This window comes from Myodes glareolus, chromosome 13 (genome assembly GCF_982192425.1).
Source record: "Myodes glareolus chromosome 13, mMyoGla1.1, whole genome shotgun sequence".
NCBI classification, from domain to species: Eukaryota; Metazoa; Chordata; class Mammalia; order Rodentia; family Cricetidae; genus Myodes; species Myodes glareolus.
Genome location: NC_142038.1, coordinates 1074860 through 1089740, shown reverse-complemented (window position 1 = coordinate 1089740; position 14881 = coordinate 1074860). Strand labels below are relative to the sequence as shown.

Genomic DNA, 14881 nt, shown 5'->3' with positions numbered 1-14881 from the left:
AGAAAAAAGCCAAAGCTAAACTTTTAGAATGCATTATAAATATCAAAACAAAATTTGCACAAGGAAAGTAACACACATGCAAAGTAGTACATCACAAATGAGAATTTATCTTAATCTGTTTGTTAACCCTTTTGCTTCAACCATTTAAAACTTCTAACACTATGGTCAGAATGAGGTCTACAGCAAAGACTGGCTTTCTGAATCACTTAGTAAACCAAACTTATCTGTGTAATTACAAAGATCAAAACTAAATGATTAATTTTCTGATAAAAATCTTTCATCTAATAGGAGCCGCACTATCCTATGCCTTTGTAAGGAAGTAGTTGAAATACAAGCTCCCACCGCCACTAAGGTCTTCAGTGACATCTTATAGTCCATCATTTCTTTTCTTCTCTAATGTCCAAGAGCTAGCTATGGGAAAATGTGATAATCTGTCTTCAAAATTTTAAGACAATACTTTAGTGTGGTGGCTATAAGAAGGAAGACAGCATCACACATGTCAAGGAACTTTGGAGAGGACTCATACCACCTAAGACTACTGAACCCACAGCCAAGTTCCCACTGGCACCCACGCTGTAATCTGTGACCCCACACACATCCCAGCAACTTGCACACTACCGGCTATCTGTGCAGACACACAGCCGCTTTCCCGTCATATCCCTTTTCTCATATTGGACTTTTTCAGCAAGAATGTTTCTATCATATGGAGACTTTGCTGGCTTCTCAGCATATTCCTACTGACTAGCCCAAGCATATTTTAAACTAATTACTATTATCACTTGCTAATATGCTAAACATCAACCTAGTCACATGCAGTCTCAATTTTTCAACTTATCTCTCAGAAACGATTATTTTACAGATAAAACAAATAACTTTTTTAAAAGTTATTCTGCAAAATCAAAGTGTTAAAATTCAATCTAGATTTGTATTTCAGTGAAAGACTGTTGCAATCAGTCTTCTGTCTGGCATGTCTAATTACAAATTGGTTTTTTCTTCTTGCTTGATTATCTGTTAAAAACTGAGGCTGCAAAGATGATCCACATAACTGAGGCCAGACTTCACAATGCTATGTAAAGGAACAGTGAGGAAATATGCTACAGAATAGTTACTTTCCACACTGACAAACAACCCCACTTAACGAAAGTGAGGCAGATCTGTCCATCTGTGCCATAAGCCGGTTTGGTTCATGAGTAACTCACACACATTATGGCTCCACGGGGAAACGGTTCTCTTTGTGAAGGGTTGTTTATGTCATGTGGACACAAGGGTTTTGATTTTACTAGAGTCATGATTTATTCACTTGAGCAGATCAGCCTAAACAAAGGCAAACAACACCAAAGGCTAACGAATATCTGCACAGCAAGCCTCTTTCTTTAATGTGATAAGAACTGCATATACTTCTGCACACCAGGTCCCTGTTCAGTGTGCAAGTTCCACAGGATACGTTAAAGACAAAAAGGGGAAAGTAGCCAAGTTCCATGGGATGTGTTGGGGACACAAAGGGAACAGAGACTATCACAAGCTATTACCCTCATGGAACCTGTATCAGAGCAGAGCAGAGAGAAGAGAGTAGTTAGCAGTGTCTAAAGGAAACACGCCAGTTTGTTGCTCCAAGGTACTTAGGAAGGTTCTCTGAAGAGTGGACACTGGCTTTAAGGCCTAAGAAAAAACCTCCCACACAAGTAGCCACTGGTACACACTGAGAGTTAATAGAACCAGTGTATCAAGGCTGGTGTTGGAGAAGAGCGTGGGATCTGGAGGAAGTGAAGGGTCAGGATATAACGGTGGTGTAAGACAAGATGCAAACCGATGTAGAAATCCTGTCGCCCAATTAAGAGTTTGGATTTATTTCCAATAAAATACATACTGTAACTGCAAGATAGATTCCATTTGAGAAATAAGACTTGAGATATCCAAAGCCTGTTCAAGGTCATAGTGCTAACAAACGAACACCCTAAAGCATGTCATGTCCTCTCTGGGCACTATGGACACTGAAATCTTAAATTTGGTCTGGTCATTAAGATATCGACAGGACGGTCAGTTTTAAAAAGCCATACTTTTTCATGAGACTCCTCATGAAAATAACAATTCTGCAAAAGTACACAGGTGCCACAGATATGAGTACCACTTTTATAACAGCAAGAGGTCAGAAGAGAATTTGCACGCTCCAATGTCGACCACGTATGTGTGTATTGTCCTCTTTCTCATGAACACATATTCTTGGGTGTCAGTGACCACCAAGAACTCAGAAATGGACATAAAGGCTTTGCCTCCTTTCTGTGCACCTCAGAAGTTTTAAATAAAATCACACAACTACCTCTGTGAGCAAAACAAGAGGTTCCTAATACTGTCCACAGTGGCAAAACATAGCAGGATTTTCTCTAAGGATGAACTTATACAAGAAGGTCACAAAGGCACGTGGTTTCTGTTTTCTGAAAAAGGGCAGCTCTTAAAAGCAACGGTGTCTCCGTGCTCAAGACTGGAGAAGAACATGGTATGGTAAAGGACTTGGAATCCAGTTGATACAGCCGCACTTTTCCACACCACACCCTGCGCTTCGGCTGGCACCCAAATCCCTGCCTTGCCACTCCCTGCAGGTGTCCTAACAAGGGAGGGCACTCAGATGACTCCCTGAGGGAAACAGTGTTTTAGTTCCGTGGTCAGAAGGGAAAGGAACAGGGCCAGGGACCAATTCGGAGGATGTCTTAAAAGGTAAAAAGCAGTGTCTTTAAGGAGATGCTAAACGGAGCCCTAGAAAAGCTAGAGGGTCAGGTAGGTAACTGGGCACAGCCTGACCCAGTTCAGTCCTGGATAATATACTCTCCTACATCCCTTATGAAGCCCACTGTCCAGAGTGTCATGCCCTCAAATAAACAAGGGTTTTAGGGAGAGCGGTAGAATCAAAGGTTAAGGTGACCTACTTTCCTGGGGCAGAGACGGATCCTAAACCACCTCTCTTCCCACATCCATCTATGAAGCACTGGAGAGAAATCAGTGCAGAAGAAAGTCACAGATTATAAACTACCTCTTTTGGATTTTATCCGTGAAACCTGTAAGCAGTACCACTCGTGTTTTTCACTGCCTTCACAGCACTGAGAATTCCAAGTGAAATTCATTCATTCAAGTAAACTACGCGGTCCACGGTGGGACTTGGGTTAAAATTAAACAGCTGCCTACTATGGCTGCTATTTCACCTTTGTGTAGGCAGGAGTTTACCTTTGTTTGATTACAAGTTTATCTTTATTCCAAGGAACATTATAAATTAAAACTGAATTTGGGAAGTCTCTCGTGTGTTAATTCGCATTATAATTGTAATTAGTATACTGCACAGTCCTCGGGCACAGCAGTATGTGTTGCCTTAGTGAGACCTTCAAGAATTCAACATTATCTCCCCACCGGAAGCCCTAGTTCCACCTCCGTCTCCAATTATAAAAAGTGGGGATGAGAACCCCAAATCGCGTTCTGACTACACACTAAGTTGGTACACACAAACTCTTTCAAGTTTGGGGCCAGGCCCTGCTCTGGGAAACATCAACTGTGCTGCTCGGAGCCACAATGGTGTGTGTGTGTGTGTGTACCTGAAGTTGCCAACTCCGGGAGCCAAAGAGGGCCTGTGCGGGATCAGGGCAGTTTAAATGCCTCGGCCCTCCTCCCGCGGCCCGTCGCGCGCGGCCACCGGGTCCCGGCTCCACTCGACACCTCGGTCCCTGGAAGCTACCTCCGCCACCCCCGGCCCGGACGGCCGCGATGATTCTTCGCTCCCGCTCCGGGAACCCCGACCGGCCCGGCCCGCAGGCCCCGCCGCCCAGGCCTCGCCGAACCCCGGACTAGCACAGCCGCGGGCCGCGGGCAACAAAGGCGGCGGCGGCGGGCCCGGCGTGGAGCCGAGGGTCGGGGCGCGGGCCTGGGCCTCCCTCCCACCGCCGCCCTCCCGGCCGCACGCGACCCCGCGACCCCCGCCCCCTCCCCCCGCGCCGCTCACCCCCGCGGCCGCCGGCTCCGCTTCCTGCCCGCCACGGCGCGACTGTCGCCCTCGGCCTTCCTCAAGCCGCTCCTCCTTCCTCCTCTTCCTCCTCCCCGAAGGGAGGGCGCGCGGCCGCGGCCCAGGCGGGAGCGGAGCCGCCGCACAGGAGCCCGGGCCGCCCGCGCCCTCGGCACAGCCCGGTAGGCGGGGCGTCGGGTGGGGAGGGGCTCCGGAGGGCGGGGCCGCGGGCGCGGGAGGCCCCGCCCCTTTCCCGAGCTGGCACCCGGGCAGTTCTCGGAGGAGGCTGGACCCAAGCTCTGCTCTTCTGCCGGACTCCAAGGCCGCCTTGAGCTGGGTCCAGGCTGAGCCACAAGTGGGAACGCCTTCCGTACCTACTCCGGCTTGGTCTTAAGGAAACTAGGCTTAGCCCTTCTTTCAAGTGGAGTCATTTTCAGGGGAATTCCTTCGATTAATTTTTTGTGTGTGTGTGTGTGTGTGTTTGTGTGTGTGTGTGTGTGTGTGTGTGTGTGTGTGTGAGAGAGAGAGAGAGAGAGAGAGAGAGAGAGAGAGAGAGAGAGTGTTTAGTTAGGCTTTAGCAACTTAACTCACTTTTTTACAAATTCAAACAATATGCTTCTAATGTACATCAGATTCAGATGTTTAATAGTTTATTTTTCCTCTAATAGTGAGCAATAGAATCTCAATAAAGCGGGGGGAATACATATTGTTTAAAAATCACTTAGAATTAGTGTGAGCCTTGAAAGTGTTTCTTAAGTAGTATTGGCATTTTTAAAAGAAAATAGACAAAGAAATAAGACTGGGAATAGAAGACTTAAAAGAGCTTCAGGTGTAAGTAAACTCCAGGCCTGTTATGTTTTATTGAATATGTTAGTTAAAGAAAATAATAGTAGTTTTCAAATAATTGATATTAATTTTCAGAAATGTTCAGTAGATTATGTTCATTTAAACACAAAATCTGGATGAAAAATAGAAAGTGTGTTAAATCAGTATAGCAGGTGGCATATGTGTTATTTACCAGACTTACCGCTGTCACTCTCAGTATTACTTGAATAGATTAATGAACACTATCACTACTGGTATCCTGGTTGAAATATAACTCACTTCATATTCTCTTTTCTACCCTCCCTCCCTCGCTCTCTTGTCATCCCCAAAATAGCCTCCTTAGTCTTGAGCCACCAAACCCAGTTCAACTTAATTTGAAGTCCGATATCTGTTTTCAGTGAGTAACAGAATATAAACTGAAATCAAATTACCAAAGAGATTAATGATGATTACATAGAAGGAAGCTTTTTAGTCTCTTGCTCCCAGTAATGATATTTCCTCACCTGCTCTAAGGGCAGGAAACTATTACTGAGCAGTAGAAACCAACGACCATCAGCAACAATGCACATAACCAAGACCCTGGACTGTGAATGTGGCAGACCTAGATCATGTTACAGTTTGAACAGTTCATAGAACTATGTAAACATATACTAGTCCCTAAGTTTTAACCAGTTTCTACCTTCAAAAAGTGGGAGTGATTGGCCTTGGCCTTTGCCCAAAGAACTTGACTTTCTACTCTACAGATACTTGCTCCGCCGGGTTCCTTGCTGCTTTATTCACAATAACTAGGTGTGATGGCTATTCTTGGTTGTCAACTTGACTACATCTGAAATTGACCAAAACCCCAAAATAGAAGGCACACATGTGAGGGATTTCTAATTAATCTGAGGTGGAAATATCTACTTCTAATCCAGATCATGGAGGTAGAAAGACACCTTTAGTCTGGGTCACACCTTCTGCAGGAAGCCTATAAAAGGACCTGAAAGAATGAAACCTTTGTTCTTTGCCTGTTTGCCTTTGCCCTGCTAGCAAGTCCACTCCTTCACTGGAATTAGAGCCTGCTTCTTTGGGTTCCAGGGTCTACTGAAGACAAGTCGAGGCATCCAGGCTTACGGACTGAGCAAGTTCTAGAGTCTTGAACTTCCCGTTCACAGTCACCCATTGTTGGATTAGCTGGACCACAGCCTGTAAATCATGCTAATAAATCATATATATATAAATGATTCATTCTGTAAATTCTGTTACTCTAGAGCAGTGCTTCTCAACCTTTGGGCACTGAGTGACCCTTTCATAGGGGTCACATATCAGATATTTACATTGTGATTCATAGTAGTAGGAAAATTGCAGTTATGAAGTAGCAACAAAATAATTTTATGGTTGGGGGTTACCACAACACGAGGAACTATATTAAAGAGTCAATACATTAGGGACGTTGAGAACCACTGATCTAAAGAAACTTGTCTAATACACACACCAGAAAATGGAAACAGCCTAAGTGTCCTTAATTGGTGAATGAGTAATGAAAATGTGGTACATGTACACTATGGAGTATTACTCAGCTGTTAACAAAACTGAAGTCATGAGATCTGGATGGAACTAGAAAACACTACACTGAGTGAGGTGACCCATGTCCAGAAAGCAAATGTTAAATGTTCTTGCTTATCCGAAGCTCCTAGCTCCAAATCTTCAGATGTGAATGCATGCCTGGAATGACTACAGAAACCATGAAAGTAAAAAGGGACCATTGAGCAGGGCAAGACATGGAAGAGGTGAATAGAGGGGTGCAAATGATCTGAAGTGGGGAATGGGAAAAGAGGGATTCTGTTTAGGGAGAGGGAAAGAGCTAAATACAGAAGAAGGATGGAGGGTAAAATAATAGAAAGGACATCTGGAAAAGTCAAAAGGATTTATATTATTAACTATCTACCTAAAAATATGTACAATGCACATTAGTTGCTATAAAAATGGACATAGAGGATTTAAATGAAAACTTACCATGTGGGCTGAAAATGATACCCCCCACAAGAGTCAAAGACCATCTTACAAAAACCCAACCCCAGGCATGAGAAACCCAAGAGCTGTCCAAGAGACTCCCCAAATATTATAAGTTATTGCTATTGCCCTTGGTCGCTCCAAGAGGTGGAAGGCAAGTACCTGTTGATGAAGACACTATGTGGACCTGGAGGACCTTGAACTGAAACTTTCCTGTGGGGTGGGAGGTCCTTCTGTCTATGTGTTCCTTTATTGGTTAATGAATGAAGAAACTGCTTTGGACCTATAGCAAGACAAACTTAGTTAGGCTAGAAGACTAAGATGAATGCTGGGAGAAAGAAGGGTGGAGTCAGAGAGAAGCCTCCTGAAACAGATGCCAGAACTTTACCCAGTAAGCCACAGCCACGTGGCGATATACAGATTACTATAAATGGGTTAAATTAAGATGTAAGTGTTAGCCAATAAGAAGCTAGAGCTAATAGGCTAAGCAGTGTTTGAATTAGTACAGTTTCTGTGGGATTATTTCTGGTCTGAGCTGCTGGGCAGCCAGGAACCAAACTGACGGCTTCCTTACAACACCCCTGAAAGCGTCCTCTCAGAGAAGTGCATTTCATGATACCAGAAGGCACTGTGCAAGCTCCCAAAGGAGGGAAGCAACCAATGGTTGCTATGATACCTGTGAATCACAACACTGATAAGCAGGACAAGATAGCCCTAGGGGTGCAGTGGTAGCATGGACACCTTGGTAGTAACCAACCGCTCTCTAATTATACTTAAGATCCACTCTACATGGCTCATTGCTATTTTAACATCCTTCTATGTATAAACGAAGTATTGTGGAGCTGGGGAAGTATTTCAGTTGGTCGAGTCTTAGCATATGGGAAGGGAGACAGAGGCAAGAGTATCAAAATCATCTTTTACTAGGTAAGTCTGGTCTATAGAAGACTGTTTAAAAATAACAGTTCAAACAAACAAACAAACAAACCAAACCAAATGAAAGAAGAACAAAAGAGAGAAATATAATTGAGTATCTAGCAACACAAGGTTTTCTTAGGTCCCCTGGCACCAGGATCAGTTTACCAATGTACACTATTAGTATGGCTCCTCCTTCTCATGTGTGATCATGCACCTGCATTACTGCTCCACACTAATCATGAACGTCATGGACATGTATCTTGGTTGTGCTAGGTGTAGGGGAAAGATGTCACCCAAAGCGATGCGGAGTATTTTAGAGAAGGGCAGGACTGCCAAGAAGAGGTCTGTCTATAGCCAAGATGGGGCTTGAGGTTCTGCCAAGCACAGAGATATCACTAGTATCTTTAGGTGCCATTATCCTTACAATTAGTTGCCCTGTATGATTAACATTGCTATGACTATTATTTTAATTTAGTGACTAACAGCTTACATTCTGGGTCACAAAGATATGTCCAGGCCTTTCCCATAGTAGCTGCCTGACTTTGTTTATAGGAAGGAGGATTTGGAGCTTTGGACCAGCAGTTAAGAGCTCATTCTACTCTGAAAAACAGACCTAGTCCAGTTTCCAGTACTCAGTTCAGGTTGCTTACAATTTGCCTGTAATTCCAGCTCCAGGAGATCCGTCATCATCTTCCTGGTGTCATGAGTACCTACACTTGCATCAGATACACATCTATGCGCATAATTATAAGTAGAAAAATAAATACAAAAAGCTAAAGCAGTAAAAAAAATAAAACTTTATTTAAAGCAAAACAAAATAGAGAAGATGAGAATATACCACCAAGAGCCCTGGTGATCGCATGACTGAAAATACCCAAAGTCCTTTATTTTTTTCAAGTACAGTAAAATGTCTGTGTTTTGGAAAGGAAAAGAGAAGATGTCGGTAGAGATGAGGAGGGATACAGTCAGATAGGCCTTGATGCTTCTTTAGTTTAAAACATTTGCCATTTCAAAATGTCAGACATTGGAATATTGATTTCTGAACCTCAACATTCATTTTCAAGGTTGGCAAAGACATAGAGACAGTCAGAAGATGGAACCCCATTACAGTGTTTAAGAACACCAGGGTTGTACAATAATGTCATTTTTTAAAAAAAAAATTGATTCAGGAATTCTTGCAGTGGAAGAAAAGAGACCTTGTTACAGAACTGAACTCTGTTCCAAACACAAGGAGACAGTGGGATTTGTAGTAAAAGAGAGAGTGAGATCAGAGCATGTAAATTACTAAGAAGAACGTCAGAAGCAGAAGGCATTGCGGTTAAATCAGAGCATGGAAAGGTATAACAGATTTCCTTCACATAAGATAAAGGTCCTTGGGGCTGGCGAGATAGCTGAGTGGTTAAGAGCACTGGCTCCAGGTCCACCTGACTCTTCCAGAGGACCTGGGTTCAATTCCTAGCACCTACATGGCAGCTCACAACTACCTATAACTGCAGATCTGACACTTTCATACCAATGCACATAAAATAATTAAGTTTAGTATTTTTTTTAAGATAAAGGTTCTGGATGGCATTCCTTTGAACAAATATCAGGGCAATAAGCAATAAGCATAACACATTTACTTAATCAAGGTTTTATGTGGCATGGGAAACTTCAGAGATGCAGACTCAAAGATCCAAAGAAAAAGTACTTCTGTGCCTCAGCGCCATTAAGACTGGACAGATTCATCCCCTTCTTAGGTCTTCTGTGCGGCATTCCTCTAAAACTTATCCCTCTGGGGGGAGGGTCTCCCCAGAATTAAGAAGAAGGGAGAAAGTAACCTTTTCAGGTTTTACGACTTGCTTTGAGGAAGGGAGATTCTAGTTTCTATGACTCACCATGAGAACAGAGTTTGGTTTCTATGGTTTATTTGCGGTTATAGGGCAGGATACAGAACAGGAGACAGGAAAGCAGAGATAACTTGATCTGGGGCCCTTCCAAACACCTTCAGTTCAAAGTCCTCAGCATATTAAGGTGTCATAAATTTAGAGTATTGTGTCATGAACCACAACAAGAAAATGCTTGTGGCTGACAGACCAGAGTGGTCACATAGCACCTAAGGGATGGGTGGGGAATGAGTAATTTGATCAGTTTTTTTTTTCTAAACTGACCAAGATCTTCTCTAAAACTGGATGATATAGGTTGACAACAATCAGAGGCAAGTAGTAACCAGACAGGCCTCAGACATTGTTGGCCATGGTTGGGTTGTGGAAATCTGTCAACATTTATAATGACTCTTATCTCACAGAGTTGCTAATAGAACTAAGTATTATATAGCTTACATAAGGTGACTTTGTCACAAATCTTTAATAAATGAAAGCTATCTTTATTACTCATTCACAAACTTTCTTATGTATGTAGCTATGTGATTTCTTACAGGGTCATCCCTTAAACATTAAACATCATTCCGTTCTGAGCCTTTAAAATTCAGAAGGGCAAAGGCTTCACATCCACCGCTGTGTCTTCAGCACTTGCTTGTGCAGGGCACATTGTGTGCGAGGCAGGGATAACAATTCATTGCTGGATAAGTGAATGATTTAATGATGCCAGTGCATTTGTTTCCTAAGACATAAACATGAAACTGCTAGCTTTGAGTGACGCCAAATGCACAGTAGGAAAGAAAAGACTGGCAGTAAATTTGCTTTATTGTGTTTTTTATTATTTCTGTTCTCAAAATTCCCAGATGTGCTTAGCAAAAGTATTGTCAATTTGCGAATGAGAATCTGTGTGGGTAATTTATTTGTGTATCATATATGGAACTAATTAAGTAACTGTCATCAAGTTTGCCAAACTTTTTAGTTGCTTATAATTTAGTCACTCTAACAAACTTTATAACACATACTTGTAAGTGAGATATATTTTGTTATTTATCTCAAGGCAAGTTTAAAATCTCACAAACACCAGCTTCTGCATATAAGTAAGACTTTAGATTATAAAGAACATATATTCAAGATTAATCATGTTTTAAGAACCTAATTCTTGCCCATAGTCTCAGCTATTCACAAGCCTGAAGCAGGAGGGTTGCTTGAGCCCATCAGTTCAAGACCAGACTTTCAAACAGAGTGACAACTCCATCTTTAAACAAAACAAACAACAACAAAACTCTAATTATTTTACATTATAGAAAGCCAGAAACCAACTGTAACTCAAGCTGTGTCGGTTTGTTTGAACAGTTATCACAAAACTCTGTAAACCAACAAACCTCTGCCTCTCACAGCTCTAACACCTTGATGCCCAAGATAAGTGAACGCTGCTTAGAGACCATGTCCTGGTCCATAGAGAGCCATCTTCAAAGGTAAGACTGAGGAACTCCCCACGGTCTCCTTCATCAGAACACTAATTTCACTCAAGAAGGCCCCTTCACAACCTAATCATCTCTCCCAACACTTCATGCTGACATCGTAAGGATTTCAACGTATGAATTTGGAGGGTGCACAGATTATTAACAAATGGCAAGTGAGTTTTATTCAGGAAGGGAGCACAGCATAGGCTCAATTCCAAGCACACAGTATTTGCTAGGTCACTGGGGAGGCACAGCTGCAGAACATCTGTGGACAGTGGAGGCAAAGTTTCTAAGAGGAAACCTCACGGGCAGCTGGGATTCTAGCTAAGCCAACTGTGCTTGCTCCTTGTTGAAGGCAGGCAAGAGAGACCAGGCATCACCTAGAGGTAAGAGCCTGGAGGGGAGGCTGAGGAAACCAATCAGACAACAAAAGTAACTAGATATAAACGATGGAGATTCTACACAAGCTGACATAAGGCCATGCTAAGACTGGGCCACATGGGGTTTGCTGATGGAGCCAAGCTGGGAAAGGGACCTGGAGAGCCCCACAGAAAGTTTAGTTAAGGACAGAGTTTTTGTTGGTAATTATTTTTTCTCATTTTATTTTTAAATAGGATATTAATTCAAAGTCACAAACTCTTAGGGTGGTGTAGACAGAGAAATATAACTTTTATTCAACTCTATATATTCTTAGTTATTACAGAATGGCCAAAAGATAGATCCACAAGAGAAAAATGAACTGATTAATGTGTATATTTCACACATAATGGGAGATGCCCAAGGCATGAGGTAGCTTTGAATTTCATTGTTATAACGGCAGTAGATGTGGCCTAGAAAAGAGCTGCAGTACTTTGAATTCTTCTCAGAGAACTTTAGTAAGGTGGAGCTCACAGAAATTAAGTTCAAGATGCGTCAGTATGAAGCAGAACTTGAATTTATTAAGAAGGTAATTTCTATTGCATGTGTTTGTTTTATGTGTGTACACAAACATACATGTGTACACAGACTTGCCGTGACATAAATGCAGAAGTTATAGGACAAATTGCAGAGTTAGTTTGAAGTGTCTTTATAGGCTTTCAGTAGCCAAATACACAATTTGGATGCTTCTGAAGTTACATCTCAGACGATGATTACGGGGGGGGGGGGGTGGTTACCAAGATGAATTATAAGGTTAACTAGAGGTGTAGGGGCCCACAGAAGTGGGTCGCTCGCTCTACCTTCACTGAAAGTCAGACAGCTACTCTTGCTCTTTCAAGGTTATTGACAAGCGGTCTAACTTAAAGAAACTATCTCGACCTAGGATGTGGTTACTCGATATTCTAGGTAGTGAGATGGCCCATAGAGGTTGATCCACTCCACCTTGACCAGAAGTCAGAGAATCCAAACCTGTTCCTGCTCCTTCAAGGATATGATGGGAGGTTTAACCCGGGCAGTGACTGTCTACAGGATGCTTGGCCTAAGGTATGGTGGCTACATGTGTAGTGAGGGGCTGCAGGGCAGGCCTGCTTTTCTCCTCACCCGGCTCCCGCACGGCTAGCTTAGTCCCAGAAATAATAACACACAAGTTATATTCATTTAAGCACTGCCTGGCCCATTATCTCTTAGAGAGTTAGTTACTGACTAACTCTCATATCTTGATATTAACCCATTTCTAATAATCTGTAGCACCACGAGGTGGTGGCTTACCGGAAAAGATTTAGCATATCTGACCTGGTGGCTGGCTCCATGGCGTCTGGCTCATAGCCCTCTTCCCAGCATTTTTTTCTGTTTACTCCGCCTACCTAATTTTCTGTCCTATCAAGGGGCCAAGGCAGTCTCTTTATTGACCAATGAAAATAACACAATAGACAGATAACCCTCCTCCATCATACATGTCCTGCCTAAACAACAGAATGCTTAACTCAGGATATAGTTGCTTGGTGTTTCAGCTATTGACACAGATAATTGCTCTGTTTGTTCACTGTAATCATGTGAAAGCAATCTTTTGCCTTCCTGTCCCTCTTTTGGATTGGGATATATAAGCATATGGAAAATCAACATGGGCAAATTCAGTATTCGCTGGCTCGCCCACCCAGCTCTTTTCTGCATTTCTGTTCCTTTTCTTTCACATCTCTGTTCATCCTATCTAATATTTCTAATCCACACACTCCTACCCTGGGATGAGTGAACCCCGTTGAGGCTGGACTTCAACAGATGTCACCCCAATGAGGGGGCTCCAAAACAAGGATCACAAGATTTGCACTTGGAAGCTAAGACGTGTCATTGCAAATGAAGCTTATAATTCTATTTGTTGAGTCCCAGAAAAGTCTAGGCTTATACCTGGAAAAGAAGGGTTGTGGCTGCTCTTGAATGTCAGTTATGGTTAGGCTGCAAGTGTGCTTCATTTCTTCTTAACATTTTAATGTGAAATATCTCTGTACAAAAGGAATATTGCCTCTATGCCATGAATCTTTATAGCAATTTTGTTAATTGTAGTAGAATTGTTGACTCTATACCGTCAAGCAACTTACATCAGATTCTGGAGGGAGGGGATCCTTTATCTCCCCCTGTCCCTTTAATTTTCCCTGTCTGTCTATCTTGCTTCAATGTGGGATCTTCAACAAAGAAACATGAAGTGTTAGAAAAATGATGAGACAAAGGAAAAATACTGTAAGTCTGTGTGGGTGGCAAAGGGGAGAAAAGTCTGCATTGCCAAACAAGGCTACTTAGTCAACATTACAGTGGGTAATTCTGGAACCACCTCTAGGCTCATGGAATTCTAAACAATCTTCAGTAATAACTTTCGTTCTCTCTGGTAAAAGGAGCAGAAGGGCATCTTTTGTCTTTGTAAACATGTGCTCTATTTTAGGCAAGTAGAGAGAGGGTAGATGTTTTTCCAAAACCCGGGTCTTCTAGTTGCCTCCAGAGCAACCATAATTTCCATTTACATCTAGCACAACCTGGTACCCGTTGGCACAGACACTTATTTTGGGGTAGTTATTTTGTAATTTTCATCTCAAACTCTCCTGAAGCTAGATACCAGATAGTTAAAAAGAAACATCTGATTGAAACCTAGGCTTTTCTCATTGAGAAAAATCACTGTAAAAGGAAGGCTTTAAAATAAGGTGGTAGCATATCGTCAGCCACAGAGGGGCATAAGCTGGGGACAGATCCATGCTGCTGTCTGCAGCAGCCCTAGGAGTTCTTTACAGAGACCTCCACTCGGGTGAGGCTGAGATTCTTATCTTCACTCTAGAAAAGAATTTCAGGACAGCCAGTTTGAAGCAGAGTTGGAGTTCAATAAGATGAGTTGGAGTTAATAGAAAGAGACACTGGAGAAAGAATGGTGTCCACCCAAACAAGAGTGTAGTTTTCTCAAGAGTGTCACACTCATGTGTCTCAGCAATACTATACGTGTGTATGTGTGTGTGTGTGTAGAGGTCTGTACATGTATGTGCACATGTGTATGGGAGTCAGAGGTTGACTTTGGATGTCTTCCTTGATTTTTCTCCACCTTATTTTTGAGACAGAATCTTCCACTGAACTTTAGAGCTTACGAGTTCAGGTTAACTGACCAATGAACTCCAGGGACCTGCCTGTCTCTGACTCCCAATTCCTACCCCCAGCATTGGAGTTATAGATTCATGCTACTATGCCTGTTTTTAAGTGGTTGCTGGGGCTCCAACCTGAGGTCCTCATACTTGTGCAGAAATTTTAAATATAACTATATAAGAGGAACACTGCTGGGCAGTGGTGGTGCACAGCTTTAATCCCAGCACTTGGGAAGCAGAGGCAAGTGGATCTTAAAGTCTGAGGCCTGCCTGATCTACAGAGCAAGTTCCTGGACAGTCAGGACTATACAAAGA

At 42.7% G+C, this 14881-nt stretch overlaps 1 protein-coding gene across 2 annotated transcripts in view; it reads right to left on the bottom strand.

The window, feature by feature from the left end:
• Window positions 1–4139, bottom strand: part of Socs6 (suppressor of cytokine signaling 6) — a 28400-nt gene extending 24261 nt beyond the window's left edge. For both annotated transcript variants that reach the window (XM_085676339.2, XM_085676340.2), the window contains exon 1: window positions 3983–4139. The gene's annotated coding sequence lies outside the window, so the exon portion shown is untranslated. The remainder of the gene's footprint in view (window positions 1–3982) is intronic.
• Window positions 4140–14881: the final 10742 nt, after the last annotated feature.